Below are 17,537 nucleotides of genomic sequence, written 5' to 3' on the forward strand. Positions count from 1 at the left end.
TTGCTCCGTCCTTGCAGGCACTACTAAGGGGGTTGTGCCCGCGTACTTCAGTGCCCCAAGCGGTAGCTCAGATGTGTCCCTTTTAGCGCTCTCAATTTTCCTATAGGCTTCAGCACAAAGCGTATGGATCATCAGGGTATTCAGGTACTGGTCCCCAGCCCGCCTTCTGCAGTAATCCGCGAGTACCTTGAAGAGACTGGAGTTGGTCCCTATCAGCACAGACACATCAGAAGTCCCTTTAGGGTCAGGGCATATTAAGGCAGCTGTGTCTACCTCTTCTCTTACCCCAGCAACCTCCTCTGGGAATTCCAGGTGCACTATGACATACCCTTGATAGGGGTATTCATCCATGCTGAGGCCACATAGGCCAAGGCCAGTCAGTGGCTGTATAGGCAGGTGCCTAAGCATCTGTTGGTAGAATGACTGAAATATAATAGTCACTTGAGATCCAGTGTCAAGCACTGCTTTACACTCCACCCCTTCGATCCTCACCATGACCTCTGCTCGAGGCCCTATCAGTCCTGCAGGGATCCCAGCTGGAAAGTCTTTTCTGGGGGAATCTTCAAATCCTGCAGACCTGGGGGGTCCCCGTCCCCAGACCCTCTGGCAGCTACCGGATCTCTCCCAACTGATCCTCAGCTTTCCATACACTAAGGAGGGGTTTTCTTCATTACGGCACTTGGCAGCACTGTGTCCATCCTGACCACATCGGTAGCAGAAGAATTGACCTTTCCCCCTTCGCCTGGGGGGGATGGTGGCTCTAAGTGCGGGCTTCTCAATCGCCACAGTTTGAGGCTTCTTATTCCTAGAAGTCTTAACTCGGTCAACGGTACTTTGCAGCTCAGCTATCCGTTCCGTCAGGACCTGCATTTGTTGGGCAAGTTCCTCTCTGGTGCTCACCATCAGTACACTGGCCATTTGCAGTGGTGTTGTGCTGGCTGGCTCCGATGTTTGGGCTTCCCAAAACTCACTGGCAGCCTGCCTTTCTTCCTCCTCTCGGACCTCTTTTATCAGCTGGGAGTAACTTGGGGGATGTTCCCGTCGTTCTCTTAGCCGGAGATGAAGTAGAATCGGGTTCTGATACTGAGTTCCTCTTACAATTTGAGCCAGTCTGGTCTGATCCATCTGCTCAGCAGTCACTGCTCCCCTCATGACAGCTCTCTGAAGCAGTCTCTCCAGTCTCTGTATGTAGGCTGAAGCCTTCTCGCCCTTTTGTTGTCGGGAATTAAGGAACTTACAGTAGCTGTCTTCAGGGCCCTCTACGCTCCCAAAGTTGTGTTCAAGGGCCTCTAGGCAGTCCTTCACACTGACCCCAGGGTCAATGAGCTTCAGGGTGCGAATCACATCTAATGCTGGGCCGCCAAGGCTCTCTATAAGGCATCTTCGCTTTTCTGCATCTGGTACGGCCCACTCTTGCAGCATTTCAGTGGTATGCTCTAACCAGGGTTCAAACTCCTCCTCCCCAGCAAATAATCTTAACTTACGACAAGAGTCTGACTCAGCATGGGGCAGCACAACCTTTTCCAATATTTGCCCCAGAGCTTTTGTCCAATCATCAGCTGAGGCTGCAGCCTCCGAGCTAGAAGCTGCTGAGCCAGGGCCCAACAAACCTGACATATTAGCCATTATACAAACAGTAATTTCCTCAAAATATAAGCACAAACAAAAAAAATATATAAATTGTTTCCCAATGTAGTGGATCACTCAACAGGTGCTTGCGAGGGGTACTGACCCAGGCGATCCCGGACGAGCCCCCAAAAATGTAACCCTTCTGCCCGTCAGAGTTGGCAGCAACAAGGGCCGGGTTCAATATCTAGGGGTTCCATTCCAATAACACAATGCAAACCGGCTCGAGCCCCCACCCAGTGACCTGGGACCAATATATACCACCCCCGCTGGGCACCTCCAAGAGGCAATACTTCCCCTCTCGCAAGCACATAGTCTGAGTGTAGCAAAAGTCTTTTAATAACAGAGAGAAACAATGTGGCATTATGTTGGGGAAACACCACCAACCGGATTCATAACACAACCCATGAGCAAAAACAACCCCACCCCAGGCAAATTGGGGCATGCCCTTTTCCCTTTGGTTCTTGAGTCCAGCAATCCCAAAAGTCCAATGCCCCAAAAGTCTCTGTCCCTGGTCAGGGCAGCCCCAGAGTTCGAAAGTTTATCGGCGGAGCTTTACCTCCCAACCTGGGTGGAAATGGGACGGGGGTAAGAGGCACCTTACGTGATCTGAAGCTGACCGCCCCATAGCTCCATAGCGGCGCTCCGCTCCGCTCCGCCAGCCGCCCCACAAAACTCCTTCGCGCAGCTGCACTCCGCTCCACCAGCCGCCCCACGAACTCCTTCGTTCAGCTGCGCTCCGCTCCGCCAGCCGCCCCACAAAACTCCTTCGCGCAGCTGCGCTCCGCTCCACCACACGCCCCACGAACTCCTTCGTTCAGCTGCGCTCCGCTCCGCCAGCCGCCCCACGAACTCCTTCGCTCAGCTGCGCTCCGCTCCGCCAGCCGCCCCACGAACTCCTTCGCTCAGCTCCACGGCCCACAAGCAGCTCCTGCCATCCACACACTGCTCCGTGTCAAACTGCTTCACCAGCCCTCCCGCAAACTGCTCCACAATATATCTTCAGGCTCCCCCACTACTTAACACAACACTCAGTGATTTCAGCTCTTAGGTGAATTCAGCTTATAGTAGGGGAGCCCCAGTGCTGGGGCACTGTCAGCCCAAAGTGAGCTCAGCAGCCTATAACTAGACTTCTAATGAAATCAAAATTAGCTCTGATATTCCACAGTGGAGAGAGGAGGAAGTGCAATCAGCATGTAAGGCCCTCACCAAGGGGCCCATGCCACCAAGTATTAATACTTGTCCCCAGCCTCTCTCCATTCACACAGTTTTGGAACCCATGACCCTTGCCTAGCGAGTGCTACTTAGATGATGGTGAATCCCTCCATCGTAACAAAAGGCCACGTACAGTTCCAAGCACAGTTCCCATAATCAGGGTAATAACAATTTATTCTTTCTGCCCCAATAACAGAGACACTGGGGATCCCACAGCAGCCAAAGTGACCATTTGGGCAGCTATGGTCTCATTCTAGGCGTGGTGGGTGTGCCTATGCAAATGAGATCTGCCCCTGAAGTTCTTTTCCACAACTTGCCACACCTCACCACCAGATGTCAGGGTGGAGCTCATCCTGACACTGCTTACACTTGCAACAAAGCCCGTTGCCAATTGTGCCCACATATCTATTCAGGGGACACCATCACAGGGCCTAATAACATCAGCCACACTATCAGAGGCTCGTTCACCTGCACATCCACCAATGTGATATATGCCATCATGTGCCAGCAATGCCCCTCTGCCATGTACATTGGTCAAACAGGACAGTCTCTACGTAAAAGAATAAATGGACACAAATCAGATGTCAAGAATTATAACATTCATAAACCAGTCGGAGAACACTTCAATCTCTCTGGTCACGCAATCACAGACATGAAGGTCGCTATCTTAAAACAAAAAAACTTCAAATCCAGACTCCAGCGAGAAACTGCTGAATTGGAATTCATTTGCAAATTGGATACTATTAATTTAGGCTTAAATAGAGACTTGGAGTGGCTAAGTCATTATGCAAGGTAGCCTGTTTCCTCTTGTTTTTTCCTACCCCCCCCCCAGATGTTCTGGTTTAACTTGGATTTAAACTTGAAGAGTGGTCAGTTTGGATGAGCTATTACCAGCAGGAGAGTGAGTTTGTGTGTGTATGGGGGTGGGGGGGATGTGAGAAAACCTGGATTTGTGCAGGAAATAGCCCAACTTGATTGTCATGCACATTGTGTAAAGAGTTGTCACTTTGGATGGGCTATCACCAGCAGGAGAGTGAATTTGTGGGGGGGGTGGAGGGTGAGAAAACCTGGATTTGTGCTGGAAATGGCCCACCTGATGATCACTTTAGATAAGCTATTACCAGCAGGACAGTGGGGTGGGAGGAGGTATTGGTTCATATTCTCTGTGTATATATAAAGTCTGCTGCAGTTTCCACGATATGCATCTGATGAAGTGAGCTGTAGCTCACGAAAGCTTATGCTCTAATAAATTGGTTAGTCTCTAAGGTGCCACAAGTACTCCTTTTCTTTTCTCCAATAAGGTTTTTCTTATTTTCTGCTACAAGAGATATATTTAATTTCACCATCTAAGGGGCTGGAAGCCTCATTTTGACTTCAAGTGAAATAAACTATCAATAATATATAGCTTAGATGTCAACCACAGGTACGTGTACTCCTGGGTGTATGCAGAGGTCTTCCAGGGGGTACATCACCTCATCTAGATGTTTGCCTAGTTTTAAAACAGGCTATATGAAAAGTACTAGAGAGATCAGTGCAAACAAAAATTTCATACACACAATGATTTGTTTATATTGCTCTATATACTATACACTGAAATCTAAGTACAATATTTATATTCCAATTGATTTATTTTATAATTATGTGCTAAAAATGAGAAAGTAAGCAATCTTTCAGTAAGAGTGTGCTGTGATACTTTTGTATTTTTATGTCTGATTTTGTAAGGATGTAGTTTTTAAGTGAGGTGAAACTTGAAGCACACAAGACAAATCAGACCCCTGACAGGTACAGTAGTCTGGAAAGGTTGAGAGCCACTGGCTTAGACTGCAAGTCCCTTGACTTCCTGTGTTTTGTCCAGTGACCAACTCTTTGAGACAGATTTTCAGCTGGTGTAAGGGGACATGACCACTGACTTCAGTGGAGCTGTACCTCATTACAGCAGCTGAGGATTTGGCCCATAGTGGTCAATAATTATGATTAATGGAGATTTATTCTGTTTTAGCATTCACTTTGTTGGATAATAGACACTCAACTAGGCTTTGATCCTGCAAACATTTGCACCCATGAGTAACTGTATATGCATGTGAATAATCCCATTGAATTAAATATGACTCCATATGTGTAAAGTTACATTTGTAGGTGTTTCCAGCGCTGGGGCCTAGCTGAGTTATAGGTATAATCAATAACCCATGTGCCAGTTGTGGTTATTCTGCATATTAAATTGAACTTTGACAATTCAGACTGTTTGAGAGCATTGATGTGTGCATTCTTGTACCTTTCCACCTCCTCAGCCATGATTTACATGTTGTTCTTATTGCTTAGTAATTGTGAGACGATTGAATTACATCTGGTTTGGCCAAAGAAAGGAATGGAGTGAGGAATTTAACTGAAAACCCCAACTCACTGAACACTACCTGCCACTGTCTAGGCTTTGCTTAGGAAACCTGAACTCAGGTGAAATGTGAAAAGTAAACAAACTGTCTTTCCCCAGTTGACCAACTTGAAAAACTAAAAGCAGTACTGACTGACCTCTTCAGAGCATGAGTATTAAGTTGGTGGATGGCACGTGCAGGTTGGTTCACTAGAAAAAGCATTTCATTGTGCAGCCCGATAAATCAGTGTTGTAATAGGGATTATTATTACGTTTGGACTTCATGTATATATATGTCATTTATTTAGGACTGTATCTTTCTAGATATGATGGAAGAGGAATACCAACAGAGGAAGCAGTCCTTGTGCTGCTTCAGTATTGTGACTTGCAGCCTGTCTGAAGGCATAACAAAGGCCTAATTGTGTGACTGCCCAGCTGAGCCAACAAGCAATGAATAAGCGAGTGATGGTCAACAGTGCAAGTACTGGATATCACAGAGGGCAATTCAAAGGGTGTATAACTGTGAAATGAGTGAGGAAGGTGTAAAGCAAAATAGAACTAGAGAAGCACTTGTAGCAAGATATAAAGGTAGTGTCTCTTTTATTGAAATGGCTAGTTTTTCATGGGGAACAGAAAGAAATTACAAAGAGATTGATAACTTGGTGGAGAGGTAGGGATAACCCTGACATAGCACTTCTTCAAACATGGGGAGCTACAGGAAAACAGTTCTTCTCTGCAGTCTGAGAGGAGGGAGATGTAAAACTAGTGTCTGATGTAACTGAGGAGTGAGAGGTGCTCTCTGTGCTAATCAGGTCATCTAGTCCAGTGTCCTGCACTGAGGCAGGACTCTATGTTATCTAGACCAGTGGTTCTCAACAAGGGGTACTCATACCCCTGGGGGTATGCAGAGGTGTTCTGGGGTACATCAACTCATCTAGATATTTGCCTAGTTTTACAACAGGCTACATAAAAAGCACTAGAGAAGTCAGTACAAACTAAAATTTCACACAGATGACTTGTTTATACTGCTCTATATGCTATACACTTAAATGTAAGCACAATATGTATATTCCAGTTGATTTATTTTATAATTATATGGTAAAAATGAGAACGTAAGAGATTTTTCAGTAGTAGTGTGCTGTGACACTTTTGCATTTCTATGTCTGATTTTGTAAAGCAAATAGTTTTGAAGTGAGGTGAAACTTGGGGGTAGGCAAGACAAATCAAACTCCTGAAAGGGGTACTGTAGTCTGGACAGACAAGTGTTTGTCTAACCTGTTCTTAAAAACCTTCTGCAACAGAGATTCCACAACCTCCTTAGCAAAAACAATAAGGAGTCCTTGTGGCACCTTAGAGACTAACAAATTTATTTGGGCATAAGCTTTCATGGGCTATAACCTACTTCATCAGATGCATGGAGTGAAAAATACAGTAGGCAGGTATAAATATACAGAACATGAAAAGATGGGAGTTGCCTTACCCAGTGGGGGTCAGTGCTAACGAGGCCAATTCAATCAGGGTGGATGTGGCCCATTCCCAACAGTTGACAAGAAGGTGTGAATAATATATCAACAGAGGGAAAATTACTTTTTGTAGTGACCCAGCCACTCCCAGTCTTTATTCAGGCCTAATTTGATGGTGTCAAGTTTGCAAATTAATTCCAGCTCTGCAATTTCTCACTGAAATCTGTTTCTGAAGTTTTTTTGTTGAAGAATGACCACTTTTAAGTCTGTTATTGAGTGTCCAGGGAGATTGAAGTGCTCTCCTACTGGTTTTGAATGTTACAAGGGTCTTGATGTAATTTGTTCCAGTGCTTAAGTACTTTTACAGTAAGGAAGCTTTTCCTAATGTCTAGTCTAAATCACCTTTGCTGCAATTTAAGCCCGTTACTTCTTGTCCTTGTCCTCAGTGATTAAGGAAAACACTATATCACCCTCATTTCTATAAAAACCTTTTATGTTCTTGAAGATTGTTATCATGTCCCTCCTTAGTCTTCTCTTCTCCAGTCTAAACATACCCATTTTTTTCAATATTTTCTCACAGGTCATGTTTTTTAGATCTTTAATAATTTGTGTTGCTCTCCTCTGGACTTTCTCCAATTTGTGCATGTCTTTCCCGAAGTGTGGTGCCCAGAACTGGACACAGTATTCCACCTGTGTCCTTATCAGTCCTGAGTAGAGTGGAAGAATTACTTCTTGTGTCTTGCTTACAACACTCCTGCTAATACATGCCAGAATGATGTTTACTTTTTTTGCAACAGTATTACATGGTTGCCTCATATTTAGTTTGTGATCCATTATAATGTCCAGAGCCTTTTCTACAGTACTCCTTCTTAGGCAGTCATTTCCCATTTTGCATTTGTGCAGCTGATTATTCATTTCTAAGTGTAGTATTTTGCATTTGTCCTTATTGAATTTCATCCTATTTATTTCAGACTACTTCTCTAGTTTGTCAAGATCATTTTGAATTCTAATCCTATTCTCCAAAGCACTTGTAACCCCTCCTAGCTTGGTGTCATATGCAAACTTTATAAGTGTCCTCTCTATGTCATTATCCAAATCATTTATGAAGACATTGAATAGACTCAGAAGTGGGACAGATCCCTGTGGGATCCCACTTGATATGCTCTTCCAGCTTAACTGTGAACCACTGATAACTACTCTCTGAGTATGTTTTTTCAACTAGTTGTGCATCCATCTTATTGTAGATTAGTTTAGATTATACTTGTCATAAACTAACTAGGGAAACTCATGTGAGAGAGTGTCAAAAGTCTTACCAACACATAAAACTTTTCATCCATATACAGCACTCTTAACAATGGTGGCAATCATCTCATTTTAAAGTTAGGAAGCGGAGATACCATTATAATTCAGTATAAAAGAAGGAACTTGAAGATATTTTTTCTTTTTTTAAAAAAATCCCTCAATAATAAGCAATTATATATAATTTTTCTTGTTGTTGGATCGTAGTATTCTAAAGGGATCTAAGTCCATCTCTGTAAGCACCTGAGGAAAGCTGAAGACAGAAAAACTTTGAGACAGAATTAAAAAAGTCTTATGTATTTTATAGGGCTGTCAATTGCAGTTAACTCACATATTTAACTCAAAAAACTTAATTGCGATTAAAAAAATTAATCGTGATTAATCGCACTTATAACAATAAAATGCCCATTTAAATTTATTAAATATTTTTGGATGTTTTTCTACATTTTCAATATTGGTTTGAATTAGAACACAGAATACAAACTGCACAGTGCTCACTATATATTATTATTTTTTATCACAAATATATGCACTGTAAAAATGATAAACAAAAAAAATAGTATTTTTCAATTCACCTCATACAAGTACTGAAGTGCAATCTCTTTATCGTGAAATTGTAACTTACAAATGCAGAGTTTTTTTGGTTACATAACTGCTCTCAAAGACAAAACTAAAACTTTAGAGCCTACAAGTCCACTCAGTCCTACCTCTTATTCTGATAATCGCTAAGACAAACAAGTTTGTTTACACTGACAGGAGATACTGCTGCCTGCTTATTTACAATGTCACCTGAAAGTGAGAACAGGCGTTCGCATGGCACTTTGGTAGCTGGCGTTGCAAAGTATTTACATGCCAGATTTGCTAAACATTCGTATGCCCCTTCCATGCTTCGGCTACCATTCCAGAGGACATGTTTCCATACTGAGGATGCTCATTTAAAAAAGAATGCATCAGTTAAATTTGTGACTGTACTTCTTGGGAGAGAATTGTATGTCTCCTGCTCTGTTTTACACACATTCTGCATATATTTCATGTTATAGCAGTCTTGGATGATGACCCAGCACATGTTCGTTTTAAGAACACTTTCACAGCAGATTTGACAAAACGCAAAGAAGGTAACATTGTGAGATTTCTAAAAATAATTACAGCACTCAACCCAAAATCTGAGAGGGACGAAGTGTGGAGCATGCTTTTAGAAGTCTTAAAAGAGCAACACTCTGATGAGGAAACTATAGAACCCAAACCACCAAAAAAAAAAAAAAAAAAAATCAGCCTTCTGCTGGTGGCATCTGATTCAGATGATAAAAATGAACATGTGTCAGTCCGCACTGCTTTGGATTGTTATCAAGCGGAACCCATCATCATCATGGACGCATGTCCTCTAGAATGGTGGTTGAAACATGAAGGGACATATGAATATTTAGCGCATCTGGCATGTAAATATCTTGCAACGCCAGTTACAACAGTGCTATGCGAATGCCTGTTCTCACTTTCAGGTGACATTGTAAACTAGAAGCAGGCAGCGTTACCTCCTGCAAATTGAAACCAACCTTGTTTGTCTGAGTGATTGGCTGACCAAGAACAAGGACTGAGGGGACTTGTAGGTTCTAAAATTGTACATTGTTTTATTTTTGAATGCAGGGGTTTTTTGTATATAATTCTATATTTGTAAGTTCAACGTTCATGATAAAGAGATTGCACTACAGTATGATGTGAATTGAAAAATACAATGTTTTTGTTTTTTTGCAGTGCAAACATTTGTAATCAAAAATAAATATATAGTGAGCAATGTACACTTCGTATTCTGTGTTGTAATTTAAATTAATATATTGGAAAATGTAGTAAACATCCAAAATATTTAAAATAAATGGTATTCTATTGTTGTTTAACAATGTGATTAATTGCAATTAATTTTTTTAATTGCTTGACAGCCCTAGTATTTTAATCAGCCTTCTAAATTTCTTTTTCTCTTCTCTTTATTCAGAGTCTCTTTTTTAATGAACCTTTTTCTTAAGTGTTTTAGTAACATGTCTCTTTTTGATCAGAGTCCTTGTTAACCTACTCGTAATCAGAGGGCTCTCTACGCAAGTATTAAAGGAATGCAGATAGAAGTGTGCAGAGGGAGTGAGAAATGGGAAATGAGGATGACTTCTTGGTTTTGAAAACAGAAGTCTAAGGATACTGGGATCTGAGGCTCACCAACGCTTTTTCCTGTCTAAGTCAGCATCAGGAACGTCTTGATTGTTCATGTCACTGTGGGTTTCTAACTGGAACCCCAGCATTGTTTTTCCCTCTCCCTGCCCTTTTTCACATGCCAGCTTCAGTGTGGACACATCTATTTTGGCTGCCAGTTCTTTAGTCATTTGGAGCATTAAGAACCTCAAGGTGAGGCTTGGAATCCAGTGGGAGTTGAACTGAAAAAAAAAAAAATAGGATATTGTGTGTTTGATGCATGCCAGGAAAGGTTCTCCATTTTTTTGCCGGAACCCAGAATGTACTATTGCCATCAACAAGGTGCAATAGTATGAAGTAACACGATTTGTCCTTTTCTTTGTGAGCTAGCCTGGTCAGACTTTCATCCAGAATCCAAGCTAGCTCACAGAGGAAGAATGGTAAGAATGCCTTTCCTCTCTCTTTAGGTACTTCCAGAATGCCTGTTGACATGGTATCTAAGCACTGCCCCAGAGACTATTTATTGATTTAGTTATAGTTCTCTGGGACCTCATTATCATTTCAACTAACACTCTTTTAGCCTCAGCAAGGCCTGATATAATATATCCAGGCTTCCATGTTGCCTTGTCTTTACCACTGTTCTCACAATATACTGGCAAGTCACCATAATGTTGCACCACTCTTTTGTAGACAAGAATTTTGAAATTTCTTGTATCAGCCAGATTCAACATCATAATACGAACAATAAGTTACTTGCCCAAGTTTACATAATGAGTTGGCGGAAGAGATGGGCTTAGTGCCCTGGTCAGCTGATTCTCAGTCCCATGCTTAATCATTGGACCACTATCGCAGTGGGAGTTGCAGCTATGTAACTAAGAGCTTAATTTGGCCTAATAAAGATATTGTAGGTGAGACAAGGTTTAAAACAAATAAAAATGATTGAAAGTCACATTCATTTCCCGGAAGATGTACTGCTTATAGCCAGGCAGGAGGAAAATATGTATCCTCTAGTTTTGGCCCCCACCCTCTTTCTCACCAGACATGAGGTTCCAGACAGGGTCCCTCTGCAAGGTCTGAGGGAAGGGGGTAGATTGCCACAAACATGACCCACATATTCTTACTTACATGGACAGGTGTGGAGGGGCCTCTTCATGCACAGATCTCAAGCACATTGTTACGTGATCTGGACCATTGCTTTTCTACAAGTTTTTCCATAAATATACAACAGCCTTAGGACATGTGGAAAAATCCATAAAAGAATTGGCTGGTCATACAGTTCCTAAACCTGCCTTAACCGTAATTAATTGCATTCATCCCAAAACTTCCCTTGAGATGAATGTTATCACATCCCCTAGAGATTGGATTGTAGATGTAAAATGTATTTATGAATCTTTAATCTCACACTCTGTGTTAATGGTATGTTGTTTGTTAATAGGTCACCAGTAAAAGCACCACTACCCTCTACCCACAAGCCTACATTTAGTAAATGGATTTTAAATGAGTCTCTGAGATTAATAAGAAATGAAAATCCAAGTACAACTGATAACATTCTAGAAAGAGCGGGCCAAACCCTGCTGTTCTTACTCAAGCATAACTTCCACAGAACTCAATGGGAGTTTTGCCAAACAAAAACTGTGTAAAGATTTCGGGACCAGGTTCACTGTGTTTACACACTGCAGCAGAATCCTTGGAGGACAAAGACAGAGGAGAGAGGCCATTTGTATATTAGTTGTATGGAGGTGCTGGTCCTGACTCCATAACTAAGTTGAGTTCTATTTTGCACTGAAGACAGGGAGCCAACGCTATATATAAAAGAGTACAGCATGTCCAGTACATCCTCCACATGTAGTGACACTATACATGGGGGGAATGTGAAAAACAATCTGACTTTCAAAATGAATTTAATCTATTCTGGGACCACAGGCACTAATATGCCTTAATTCTGATCCTAAGATTTTTGTATGGTGTCACTACAGGACAACGTTACAGTTATTTGGGTGCCTTAACAGTGCATTTCTGTACTTTAACATGTTTGGATTTCTTTTAAGTGTAACCTCAACTGAATGTCCCAGGTTTGCAATTCTTGGTTTTAGAACAATTACAATATTCTGTTAATACATTTACTCATAAATTACTGAGGTACTCTCAACTTTAAGTCGATCTTAACATAAGAATCGCCAATAGACTTGATATTTTTGAACATGAAAAATAAGAATCTGATTAAGACTCCTTGGAACTGAATCTATAGTAAAGTACTGAGGTGAAATGGCACCTTGTAAAGAAAGAGGATGTTGAGAGTAAGATTTTATATTGAAGTCCCAGTGAGAGAATAAGGGCTGGTCAACATCCACAGTTGCACCAGTTTAATTAAGGCATAATAATAAACCAGTTTAGTTAAGCAGGTGCAGCTTTTAAATTAGTTTGAGTGTCTGTGCTGGGGGGGGAGCTCCAATTTAACTAAATCCGTTTATAAATTGCATATAGACAAGCCCTTATAAAGAAGCTCAGAGAAAAGTTACACAGTAAAATGACAGCACTGAACTCCCCTTATACTAGTGCTCAATGGAATGAAAATAAACAAGAGTTGACAATATTTGAAAAGCAGAAACCAAAAAAGTTTCCTGTTACTATAAACACATTTTCACACTTGGGTCACTTTGTACACAAACACACCTTGTACTATAAAGTTCATGTTTTCCTCATCGTGGTGATCATCATACTACACTATTTTAAAATATCTTAAAAATACGGATACTTCCTGAAAGCTACATATCTGTGAGCTTTCCAGTTGCCTATAAAGAATGAGATTCTCATCTGAGTAACGCTGCTGTCCATCCGAGTTCTCCGTTGACTTCAGTTGAATTACTCTTGAAATACCCCAGTATTACTGAGATCAGAATCTCACCCTAGCTCTCAAAAAGACTTGCTGTTGAAAATTACATGTGAAATTTGCAAACTATTGAGCTAATTTATTTACCTTGTTAGCTCATCATGTCTGCAAAAAATACCTTCTTCCCTCCCAGTAACCTAGCAACGAATACACAGTACAAGATTATTTTTTCACAATTTATAGTAAAGATGCATTAAATGCATTGCCTGGCCTTAATTCCATGAAAAGCATGTAGCAAACAACACTGCAGTTGTTTGTTTATACTGGCCAGGGTTGCATTTGTTCAGTGTAGTGTGGTATTTATTTTGTCTAAATATTGAAGCAGAAAAGAAAATAGATTCTTATTTTCAGAGAACTGTTATAAATATTGTGCTTAGCTTTGGTTTTATGTGAAGTGACTATGGATGGCTTTGGACCTGTCTTTTGCTGTCACATGCTCATGCTGTGTATTAGAAACCTTTGAATAATATTTGAAGTATTGTTGTTTCCACATGCTGAGTCCACAGGTTGCAATATACATGTAGGCTGGAAGAACAGGAGAAAATGAAAAAGTAAGCCAGCCAAGAGGATATACATGCAGATAAATATCAGCTTTACCAGTGGCATAAATTAAGTTTTCTAAAACAGGAAATTAATGTTTTAGATGGTAGAAATAAACAAGTGTTCCTCTTCAGAAGTTTCAGATTAAATAGAATTTTTCCTGAAAGCTGTGTTTCTGAGAACTTTTTGGCAAATGTATTAAAGACCTAGGTTATTGTGAAATGAAAGGAAACACTAAAAGTCATGGATGAAATGCATAGAACTACCCCCCAAATAACAGCATACTGAGATCTGTTCTCAAAAATTCCTTTTCTGCTTTAATGGTACAAAGTTGCGGACATCTGAGCATGGTTTCATTCGTGCAACCCCTGGAGGCTTAGGCACCAAGTCTTCTGCCTGGGTCCGCATTTCTCTGTGGTAGTATCATTGTGTGGGAGGGGAGGTGCTCTAGGTTTTTCACCCATCCTTTGAACTTTGGGTCACTTTTTTGATCCATTCAGTAGAAGCTGCAATCAACTGTGAGCATATAGGTCCAACCACCACTATCTTTCCTGTTCCTTAATGCTGTGTGTGATTGGGGAATGCAAGTTCTGTGCTCGCCTGTACCTCTGATGCTGCAGAGAAGCTCAGCAGCCTAATGTGTGAGGGGAACAGGGGAGCAGAACAGTAGGGTTTCATGACCCCCAGCCTGGCTTCTCAGATTTGGCTGGAGATAGGGTTTGTCCCATGTTGCGATTTTAATCACTTTTTAACTATCACTCCCCCTTCACTCCAATACCATAGTGATGGAGGCCATTCTCTGAGGTCTGGAAGGATGGATGGTCCAGTGGTTAGGGCCCTAAAATGGGACTAGGGAGATCTGGTTTCAATTCCCTTCTCCTCCACAGACTTCTGTTATCACCTAGGCCAAGTAACGAAACCTCTCTGTGCCACAGCTCTCCATTTTAAAATGGGGATAATATCATAAGAATGGCCATACAAACCAATGGCCCATCTAGCCCAGTATGTGTCTTCTGACAGTGGCTGGTGCCAGATGCTTCAGAGGAAAGTAATCGAACAGGGCAATTATAGAGTGATCCATCCTCTCATCCAGTCCCAGCTTTTGGCAGTCAAAGGTTTAGGGACAACCAGAGTACAGGGTTGCATCCCTGACCATCTTGGCTAATAGTCAATATCCTTCATGAATTTAGCCATTTTTTTTATCCAGTTGTGTTTTTGGCCATTACAACACCCATGGCAACAGGTTCTACCGGTTGCGTCTCTCTTCTAAGATGAACAGTCCCAGTCTATTTAATCTCTCCTCGTATGGAAGTTGTTCCTTATCCCTACTAATTTTTCTTATCCTTCTCTGTACCTTTTCCAGTTCTAATATAACTTTTTTGAGCTGGTATGAATACAGCATTCAATGTATGGATGTACCATGGATTTATATAGTATCATGATATTTTCTGTTTTATTTTCTATCCCTTTCCTAATGGTTCCTAACATTCTGTTTGCTTTCGTGACTGTCACTGCACATTGAGCAGATGTGTTCAGAGAACTATTCACAATGATGGCAAGATTTTTTTCTTGAGTGGTAACAGCTAATTTAGACCCCATCATTTTGTATGTATAGTTGATATTATTTTTTCCAGGGTGCATTATTTTGCACTTATCAACATTTAATTTCATCTGTCATTTTGTTGCCCAGTCACCCAGTTTTGTGAGATCCTTTTGTAACTCTTTGAAATCAGCTTTGGACTTACTATGTTGAATAACTTTGTATTGTCTGCAAACATTGCCACCCACCCTTTACCCCCTTTTCCAGATCACTTATGAATATGTTAAACAGCACAGGTGCCAATACAGATCCTTGGGGGAGCCTGCTATTTACCACTTTCCATTGTGAAAACTGACTATTTATTCCTCCCTTTTGTTACCTTTCTTTTAACCAGTTACTGATCCATTGAGATGACTACGATTGTGAGCTGCTCAAATACTATGGAAATGGTGGTAATAGGTCGTATAAATGCCAGTAGCTAGATAGGCAGATGATAAAGGATATTTGTCTCTATAAACAACAAATGGTTTGTCTTATCTGCCTTTATAAATTCAGAGTAAACTGATTTTATTTCATTCAGATGTAGTGCAACTCTTCACATTTGGCTTGTATGCTTGGTAGCTGATGTATGTTTTAAGATACATCTGATTTTATTACATCCCAAGTCTGGGTGTCTCCATTGTTTTTGGTGTGTTACCTGTCATAACTTGCTTGGCCAAACATTGAAATTTCAGGGGGTTCCTGTTTGTTGGAGAACTGGATTTTATAAATCAAGCCTCACTCTTGTGTCCTCAGCAAAATCCGTTGATTCTAGAGGTAGCTGATTGTGATCCTAATTCAAACATCCAGAGACGGAAGTTCAATTGTGCTTGTAGCATGAGCTGCCAGTTCAGTGGGTAGTTGTTTGTTTATCTAAGAATGCTGCCTGTGTGTTCTGGGGGACAAGGCAGCACAGCTCAAAGCAGTTTCTCCTTTGGCCTCAACACTTAGTGAATATCATCTTACTCTTGTTAAACAGCAGAGTCCGAACTGACTGCCTTGCACCAAAAATTGTGATGCCTGTAACTGGAGTTCAATATAAACTCAGACACTCAGTCGAGATATCCTCCCCTGGGAAAATTTGGGTTTTTTTTTTGTTTGGTTATTTTTTGTTTTGATTTTTTTAAATACAAGGCCTGTCATCTGCTGCAGGCTGGTACATTCCAAAGGCAAAAAGTTTGCTCTAAAAAACACCTTTGAGCCAAGGTAAAAGTCAGCCATGAGCAGTGATGGCTTAGGAGTGACCAGATCTTTACTCAGATCCCCGGTGATGGGATCTTCTAATAGACATGGACAGATAAAAGTAATCCAAGAGATGTGATTCTGGCTGAGTTCATTCCCACCACTCAGATTAACTCTTTCAGAGGCAAGGACATTCTCTGCCCCAAATCCCTCAGTTCAAACACTGAACCTCCCACCTACTCCATTATTGTCAGACCCTTTCCTGTCTTCAGACATGTCAAGTCTCATTCACTGGGTGTGAGAGTTACTCATTAGCATGCTATCTCACTCTCTCACATACATTCCTAAGCTTATCTCCCTAGTTTTGAGTAAATATATATAGATTTAAAATATTTTTACTCAGGCACTACAAGAGACAACAATAGATCTGAGGCCTGAAGTATGGGACTTAGAGCCTGGAAAGCTGCTTTCCAAGCTTATGTGCTGTCTGGCTCTGTGGTAACCATGGAGCTACAGACCAGCATTCTATATGCTTGCGAGAGGACGCTATGCAGGGGTTGAGATGAATATTTGAAGGTCAAAAAAATATGAGTTTGCCCAAAAAACAAGCAGGACTTGATTGAAAGTTTTCAGGTTCTGCAAATACAGTTCAAAATTTAAACCACACTGGACAAATTCACGTTCTCAGGGATCTCCAATCATCCAGGTTTTTGTTCCAACCAGCAAATAATTGTTTTTATTAAAATCCACTGGTTTGCATTGCATATATAATTGTCACATGCCCTAGACTTTAGTATGAATTAGGACATTTAAGTGTTTCATTTCAAAACAAGCTGTTAAATTCTGGTTGGATTAAAACTCTGGACTACTGGATGTTGCCAAGGACCAAAGATGAGAGTCCCTGTCTTAAGCAACGACCTAACACACCACCTGGAAAGTCTCACTCTTTGACCTTGAATTTCACTCTTTGGGGCTATAAATCTCACTCTTAAGGACAGACAACCCTTGGCATCTCAGTGTCTGCCCATTGGTGCACTGTGTGTATCGTCTCCAAGTCCTACTTGTTTAATATTTATCTCCTTTTATTTCTATCCTCTGTCCTCCTTCTAGCTTTTATCTCATTTCTTCTTCTTATGTTATCTGCACCTTCCTCTCTTGCTTTCTCTCCAGGCCATTATGTGCTGGCCTTGACCCTCCATAAAA

The sequence above is a fragment of the Lepidochelys kempii genome, chromosome 14, assembly GCF_965140285.1.
Source record: "Lepidochelys kempii isolate rLepKem1 chromosome 14, rLepKem1.hap1, whole genome shotgun sequence".
In the NCBI taxonomy this organism is placed as follows: Eukaryota; Metazoa; Chordata; order Testudines; family Cheloniidae; genus Lepidochelys; species Lepidochelys kempii.